This window comes from Rhamphochromis sp. 'chilingali' (assembly GCF_963969265.1).
Source record: "Rhamphochromis sp. 'chilingali' genome assembly, chromosome: 8".
Classification (NCBI taxonomy): domain Eukaryota; kingdom Metazoa; phylum Chordata; class Actinopteri; order Cichliformes; family Cichlidae; genus Rhamphochromis; species Rhamphochromis sp. 'chilingali'.
Window position 1 is genome coordinate 18,739,797 of NC_137935.1, and position 9,085 is coordinate 18,748,881.

Here is a 9,085-nt window from a genome sequence, read left to right on the forward strand (position 1 = left end):
AGGTGAAGTAAATGTTTTCAGTAATTTAATGTGATGTGAGTTGTGATGTATATCTTAAGAGTAGGTCATGTTCTAGTGAGGACTCTGGTAACTCCTGGTGGCCTAGCTGCCCCTGGGTGGTCTGGGGCCTCTGATGCGCCGGCGGAGATGGGAGTCTCTTCAACTGGCGGTTAGTTTGTCACATCCTTGCAGGAGGCCTCTGCTCCACAGGAGTCTACCCTGCAGGTAGGGGAGGAGAGGAGAGGTGGAGAATGAACTCAACCTGTCTTATGTAGAATGGTGAATGATTGGATGATAGGGTGGGTGTAGTTTCCTCTGCGGTGGGGTTGGGTGGGTCACGCCTGGCTTGGCGGTGCTGCTGCTGTTGGCCCCGGTCTGGATGGGCCTTGGTGGGGGTGCCTATTGGGGTCAGCGGGTGAGTTCCCCCTCTAGGGGCAAGGGTACCAAGACCTGGGGTATAGAGTACGCTTGGGGAGTGTGATTGTGTGTACAGTGTCTATTTATGTCTGTCTCCACGTTGAGTGAGTGCTGAGTATTTGCATATGAGAGCATGAGGGTGGGAATGGATGTTTGTATCTGTGTGTGCCTGTATGTCATGTCTGTGTCTATATGTCAGGTCGGGTATCAGACGCCACCTCTCTAGGGACATATCAGGCCCTCCATGGTATGGAGGCCTATCTCCCCCACCACTCTCCCTGCCAGTGGCAGACGCCCTCAGACATCGGTGCATTGGTGGTTCTTTGTGTCCGGGGGCGTCCAGGTACGCACCGGGTCACTCCTGGTGGCTGCTTGTCGGGGCCTGGAGCCTGGGGCTCGCTCGGGCCCCTTTGGGGGTGGGGTGCCCTCGGCCTGGGGCTCGGTCACTCTGGCACAGCTGGCTGCTGGCGGAGCTCACGGGCACGTCACTGCAACCCCCCCTGGCTTCTGCTCCGCGGCTGCTGAGTGACCTCTCATCTGGGACTCTCCTCAGCTCTTTCCGGGAGAGTGGCGCGGCTGCCCCTCCGTTGGTTCTTCTTGGTCTCTTGTGCTCTGAGGGCCTCTGGATGTCTGGAGCCTGGATCTCCTCCATACCTGCTTCATGCCCTGGAGGATGGGGCTATGGCCCTCTAACAGATCATTACATGAAGGAACCTTTTAAATACAAGTGCGCTCATGCTCACAGGTGTACAAACGGGTGCTCACAGACACAAACTACACCCTTTTTGGCTCCTACCTCAAAGCACACTGTGTGCTGTCGATCTTACGTGCTGCACGATAATATTTAATATTTAGTATTTACTGTTATATTCACATAGATTATTGCCATGATGTTGTTTATTATATTGCTTTTTTTGCTTGTTTTCTCTTTTTTCTTTCTCAACATTTTTTGTGTGTTTGTTTTGTTGGTTTTTGTTTTTTTCCTCTTTATCATCGTTCCTCTTCCCTGCTGTTTCTCTTTCCCTCTTTCTTTCTTCCTTTTCTGGGGGAAATCCAGTCATGTCTGTCCCGTGTGTAGCAAGTGAAAATAAAATAAAATAAACAATAAAAGCAAAGGTGAACTAAATAGACCAATATGGCAAGGTCGGGGTGGTCAATTTGGTAAAGTAAATCCGTTGGGCATCTTTCTTTGCCTTTAGACAATAATTCTGAATGCAAAAGAACCAAACGGGACATGCGGGGAAAAAAATAAAAATAGAACAGCATGCAGCATCACGACATATGAGCGGGTGGAGTGAGGTATGGGGTCTTCAGGGCAGGGGGGGCTGGGATGAGTTGGCAGTCTGGTTGGGGTCTGTGACGCTGGGCTTCCCTGTGACTGCTGGGCTGGGGGTCGTCTGCTTGCCCCCACCACAGGGAAAAAGGTAACATCTCTCGGGTCTGGGGGTCGATTGCCCCCCTGGGGGTGGTGATACCTGGACTTGGGAGTATAGAGTATGTCTGTGGAGTGTGAATGGGTGTATAGTGTTCATTTCTGTTTGTCTCTTCGTTGGGCAAGTGCTGAGTATTTGTTTTTTTGTGAATGAGGGTGGGAACATATGGTTGTGTCTGTGTGTGCCAGTTTGTCTATGTGTCAGGTCAAGTCCCCACCTCTGCCTCTTTGGGAACATCTTACCTCTCCGGTGGTCCTGCTTGGGTTTTTGGCACTCTGAGGAGCCTATGGAAGTACGGGCTCGGGTCTCCTCTGCCCCTGCTTCATGCTATGGGGGGGAGGGCTATGGCTCACCACACCCTCTAGCAGATCGTTACATGGAGAAGCCTTTTGAACTCAAGCGCGCTCATGCACACAGGTGTGCACATGGGTGCTCACATTCACAAAAAAATTGTGTTATGCTGATTTATTTGTAAGCCATCTATGCCTGACCAATATAATATAATATAATATAATATAATATAATATAATATAATATAATATAATATAATATAATATAATATAATATAATATAATATTACAGTCCTGCTCTATTTCACAGCTGGGCTGCTATCCCTGATGTAATCTATGTGCATGCCAGGTCTGCGCTGCTAGTTAAATCAAAAAATGAATACATTTAAAAACCTTGTACTGATAGTGTTTGGAGGCAAATCTTGACATAGGGTTAGAATTGAGGTAGGGGACAGGACCACATGAATGAGCATGTATGCATGGATTCAAAGGTGTGGCTCCTATACTGTAAGCCAATAGAATGAGCAGAATGAGATGTTAAATCCTATACTGCCACATGATGGCAGAAATGGTTACAGAACACAGGTCATATCTAATTTCTACATATTGGTTGTAGCACAGTGCTTATTTCTTAAGGTTTCAGAGGAATAACCAAACAAGTTGGGCTCTGATTTCTTCCCTGATGGAGATTTCTATGAATAATATCTATTTCACACTATAATTACTGCTTAAGTTCTATCTTTTGATTCGGTAGAAGTATTTAGTGTGTTTAATCTCTACAGTTAAGCACTTGTTGCATGGTCCATCCCACTCTTTCTGTCTTAACCTTCAAAGCTCAATGAAATTTCAACATTTAAAATGCTTTCTATAGGCTGTAAATGATTTTATAAGCCTGTTCTTATCTGTTATTATTCTATGTTATAAAGGCTATATATCCTTTAAGTCAGGGATGAGCTATCTCAATATAAGAACAAGTTGGAGGATTTCAACATAGATGAACATGTTGCAATATACTGCAGCAGCTACAGAAAGGAATCTGTCACCTTTAGGCTAAAGTTGCAAGAAATAAATATGTAAAATTACAGCAAAAGTTGTGGAAGCTCATTGCCCAGACTGCCCTCTGGAATATTTAAATTTCTGTATTTTCATTTATAATAATTTACTGCAGGATGGGTCACATGTAAAACATAATTTTAACTTCATTTGATGTTTCAAATTATTGTTCCTATTTTTCCAGAGTATTGTATTTATTTACACCACATAAAAATATAGAATATATTTCAAGTAAGCACCACGACCTTGATTGCTTCTTGAGTCTGTTTATGATCATACAGACAGTAAGTTGAAAAACTTCAGTGGACCCAGGGAAATGCTTCTGTTTTCTCATCTTGAAGGAATTTTGGGAAAAGAGAATTCTCTGAAGGTGAAGACAAGACTGAATAAACATATGGTACATCTTTTATGCATCTATATTGATGTTTAATATAGATGTTTTATATTTATATTATATTTACAGAAGGTTATAAAATCCAAGTCAGTGAAAGAAACGGAAAAAAAGAAAAACAGAGGCAAAATTTACCACATGGCCACCAGGTGCCAAAGCAAAGGTGTCAAGTATCATAAACCCAATAATACAATATAGCTGATAGATGTTTTACAAACAGAAATGTTTAAAATAAGCCACAGACAATTTTCACTATCAAATTAAAAGAAGTACTTTTATTATAACACACACCCTTTGTTACAATTTTTATATATTTTCTTCTTTCATCACGGCCCATGCCAACATAACTGTAAATAAGACAAATAAAAACAATATTTTTTACAATAATATGCCTTTGTTTTCTTCCTTTTAGTAAATGGCACACTCGTGCAGTACTCTGATGCTGACATGCACTCATTGTTCTTCCTATAATTTTCATATCATATCATTTTGTTTTTGTTTTTTTTTAAATGGAAAAAGCCAATTAAACATAGTGTCACGGTTTGCCGGGGCAAGCCGTGTGAATAATAATGGATCCAACTGCAGGCTGCTGAAGTGGAGGGTGAGTTTATTTGCAACTAAAAGGTACAACAGACAGGGTGGCGAGGAACAAAACGGTGAAAACTCTAAACTGGGAAAACTAAATAAAACACTAACCGGAATACAAACGTGACATGCAGGGAGAATGACCAGAGAATCAACACAGAAGGGTGGAAGGGAAATAACACAGACGAACCAGCAACTACCATGACAGAAGACACAACTTAAATACACCCAGAGAACACAGGGAGATTACACGCAGGTGGGGAACACAGCTGGGAGTGATTATCGTGACGAGACTAGGGAGGCAAACTGAAAACACTCACATAAGACGCAGACCTTCACAATAAAACAGGAAACACATACACGCAATGACATAACACACCAACTAAACACAGACTGGGGGACACAGAACATAGGAACATGAACAGAAGAATACAAACACCCAAGGTAACCAAAACCACAGAATACTAATAGACTAAACATAAACACGGAGTCGCAGACTCCGGACCATGACACATAGTCTGCAAACACATGCGAACAAGGACCTGACATATATTCCTAATTAATGATCCATGTAGAGGAGGTGTAGCACATAATTATAAAAACTTTTTTGATTTTTACTCTTTATTTTCTGGCAAAATTTGGCCTTCTCTATCTTACATAAATGTAGCTGTAATCCAGACGATGATGATGATTATTCCAAAGACTGTTCCGAGGATGTTCAGGGTCTTGGCCGTCCTTGATGCTTCCTCAGCAATAGCTGATTCTCCCAGAGTGTTTGCATTTTGTGCCTTTAAGAAAAAAAAATCTTTTTTTTTCTTTTACATTTAACTTGCTTAGAGAAAATATGTGTATATGTGTGATGGAAAAAATGATGCGTCAATGAAATCTGACTGGCTACCTTATAATAAGCACAAATCATTACAAATCAGCCTGGAGAAAACCTAAAAATAAAAATTCAAATATATTACTTTGAATTTTACTTTTAAGTGATTTATCTGGTTATTTAAAAAAAAACAAAAACAGCAATGATGTTCTAAAAAACTGAAAGGCTTTGGATGATTGTTGCTCTGATCTTTCGGTGTGTTTCTGAAAGCAGGTACAGAAGAGCAAAAGTTTGAGCAGGGGAAAAAAAATCTTGATTCTCAGGGAATGTTTCCTACCTTGCAGGAAAAGATAATAGCAGGAATCCCAAGTGGCAGACAGCAGCATAAAGTGTTAAAGATGGACCAACCAAGATAGGATGGAGCAACAGCGTGGGTCGCGCCTTCTTCCATTGTGTCAATCTCTTGTACTTTATGGTTTATTGGTCAGTGTCTGGATCCAGTGGGTGGTGGGTGTTGTGACCCAAAACCTTTTATACTTCAGGGGTGTGGTTTTGGAGTTTAATAGCTAACAGCTGCATGTATGTGTGGAACAGAGAAGGGGAAAACCCCCTCCATGCACTTCTATAGGACTGAAATTCAAGAAAGATTCAAATGAAGCCAAGAAACTTCCCAGTGTAAAGAGCCTCCTCCCTGGTTGAGTCTGGAAGCAAAATCTGCTTGTGTAAATGTAATTAATTAATTACAACAATTTTATTCTGTAGCTCACGTTGATTTATGACACCCAACACAATGTGTCATTGGTTAAATTGTTTTACTTTTGGTTTTCTATCTAATCAGAACATTGCAACAGAAATTAATTTTTTTTGTTTGTTTTTACTTCTGAGACTTAACTCATTGTATAATTAACAGGATTAAGGAAAAATAAGTTTTGGTAGATAATTAAATCTGCCTCCTTCTTTGAAGTAGCTTTTTTATGAGATAGCACGTTCAAAAGTTAAATTTGTACCAAATCGTTGTAACTGTGCTGAGCATGATTACAAGATGCAATTACTATCACGGTTTGGTGCTGTGGAGGGCAGGATGAGGACCAAAACGCAGGAGTCACGGACACAGAAGGGTGAACTTAGAGAAGCTCTATTGTACTGTGCAGATGTTCAGAAAATAAACTCACGAAAAAATACACTAAACCAGAATGTGAGAGCTGAAACACTGGAAAAAAACACGAACAGTAGGAGGGAACTGGGTGTCACAGGTGGAAACACAGCTGGGACTTATCAGATATAATGAGACAGAGGGAAAGCAAAACTCAAAACACTGAACACATGACACAAGACTATCAAAGTAAAAGAGGAAACACAAGCAACATTGATTTTGGTTAAGAGCACGAGGTTTTGGAGAGTACAGTGGCCAATGGCACACTTTGAATCTGTCAAAGTTTACAAATCTGTGCATACTGATAAAACAAGCATAATTCTGGTCATGCTCACTAGTGGTGGTCATTATCTATCAGACAGGGAAGCCGAGCTTAGGTCACTAGGGGTCCATGATAAAATTTGGGCTCAATAATAACATTTTAGATGGACATGAGCAGATGGTCAAATCAATTTTGTTTTTATTTTCATAGGCATCGTCACAAAACCTTTCCGTCACACCTCATGTCTTCTTCTTCTTTCCGTTGTTCCTTTTAGGGTCAACAAAGTGATTTCACCCTTTTCCTAGTCTCCTCTTCTGTCACACTGACTGTCTAGATATCCCCCTTTATCAGACCTATGACTGTCATATCCACACTCTGGCTTTTTCTTCTCTCCTGCTCCTTTTCAGTGTGCCTTCTTTCTTTCCTCTTTCTTTGTCTTTGGCCAGCAGTAGTTGTAGCCACCGTTTGTTCTGCCCTTAAACAGGGTAAATAGAAGAGATTGACACGCTACTCTCGCCTTTAGCTCACAAAACCAAATCACATTTTCTCTACATAGATAAACTCGGCCTTAGGACACCATTCCCAAACTAAATTATCCTTCTTTTCTTTTCTAACTGAGGAATATATTAACCGTATGAACCATAACATGAAGTAAATGTATTTTATTAACTCATGTAAGACTCAACCAGTGGATCAAAGCACAATGAACCCAGGCAACACCCATTTCTTTACATTCTCACTGCATATTCCCTACAGCAACACAGTCAAAAAAACAATGAAATTCTGTTATGAAATTCTGTTATGTTATAAGAAACAGAATTAAATACCTCAGTAAGGAATCAGATTTCTTATCCATCACATTTGCACTTTAACTGTTGGCCAACAGCACTAGAAGTGGTTGTTGTTAACCTGAGCCCCCACAAGCCTAGTATGGAAATCTCATTCTTTATGAGTCACACGTTTGATCTGGCCAAGATTTTAAGCTGGATGCCCTTCCTGACCCAATGTTCTCTATTTTTCTTGCACTCAGAGTACACTAGCTTGTGGCCCACCTGTGGTCTGGTTTTAGATCAATCCATGAATGCAATACTGCTATAGCAACCCCTCTTTGGAGTGAAAATGATGATTCAGTGTCTTTCTGTAGTGCAATTGAATTCTTGCCATGCAATTTGCATATTCGCTGTAAGCATTGGTCTAAGTGCTTCAAAAATGTTCCCTAACCTCAGATCAAATTTGGGATACAGGATGGCCTCTGTTATTCTGCATCAATTCAAAACTACAGGATAAGTGGAAGATGTGCCTGAATATTTATAAACAAACAAGATCAAATAGATGGATTAAAGCTTCATTTTGAAGCACTAACAATATATATGCATGTAATAGAAGTAGCAGAAAGCACACAGTGTTCAGTTTTGTGAGAAAAATGGCATGAATTACAATAAATTTACTGGTGTTAAATGTTTTAAAAAGTAGAAACATTCACACTGATCTTTACAGATCAAGAAGAAGAAGACGTGGAATCTTGTGGAGAGTTAGTGCACAAAGAAAGATAAAGTGGAGCGTATTTAATGAATGACTGCTCTGTGCTGTCAGTATCTGTTGTCCACTGAGGCACGGAACTGCAGGAGCTAGATCCGGCCATACACAAGCCCCTGTCTGTAACTCACACAATATGCATTCTGTCCTGCTCCAGTGCATACACTCTACCATGGAAGTTCACAAACTATAGTAAATATTCTGACACGGAAATTCATAAGCAGTAGCTGGACACCAGATTAGACACGACAACTTTAGTCTGAAAACAACTATAATTTCTTAAAATTGCTTTTGTTTGATCAAATTAATTTTATGTGATTGGTTTCTGTGTCTCGCTGTGCTCTTAACCTTTGAAGCCTCTTTTCTGGAAATATTTTCAGCTTCCTAGTTTAAGACTTGTGTAGGATATTACACAGAACATTATACCAAAAAAATCTAATTCAATTTGAGACCGTAAGTGATATAATTGCAACTCTATCTTCGTTTTCTTTGTGCAGATGTGGACAATGAGCCTCACTGTGTGTGATGATTTGGATCTGTATTAAATGTCAAGCTGTGAACACAGACAGCCTGTGAGGAGGGAGGCAGCGAGCTTTCCTGTAGTACCATACTTCATGTGGAGTCTTCTTGTAATAGACAGTGAGAATTCCTATTTTGCACAAGCAGCTTGGTACAAAGCCCTTCCTGATTTCTTATTGTTTTGCATTTTTGTCTCTCGTGCTTGTTTCAGATCACCAAACAAATGTTAATATTAAACAAAGATAACCCTAGGAAATAAAAAAAATGCAGTTTTTTTAAAATGATAATTTCATTTCTTATGGGGGAAAACATGTCCAAACCTCATCAAGATGTTTTTTTGTCAAATGTGAGATGAGCCTTTGACTCTTTCTGGTCAGCAGTGGTTTTCTTATCGGAACTATCCCATACATGCTAATTTATTCAATTTATTTCTTATTATTGAATTTGGAACTCTCAACTCAAGTGAGGAAATTCAGGAATGCAGTTTTAGATGCTGTTCTGCTCTGGCTCTCACTGTGACTTGTTTAAAATCCTCATTTAAAAACTGTTCTTTCGTATTATTTGGGTTAAACTTTGTCTAATATTAAAATGTCTTTGACACATGTAAGTGTGACATATATATG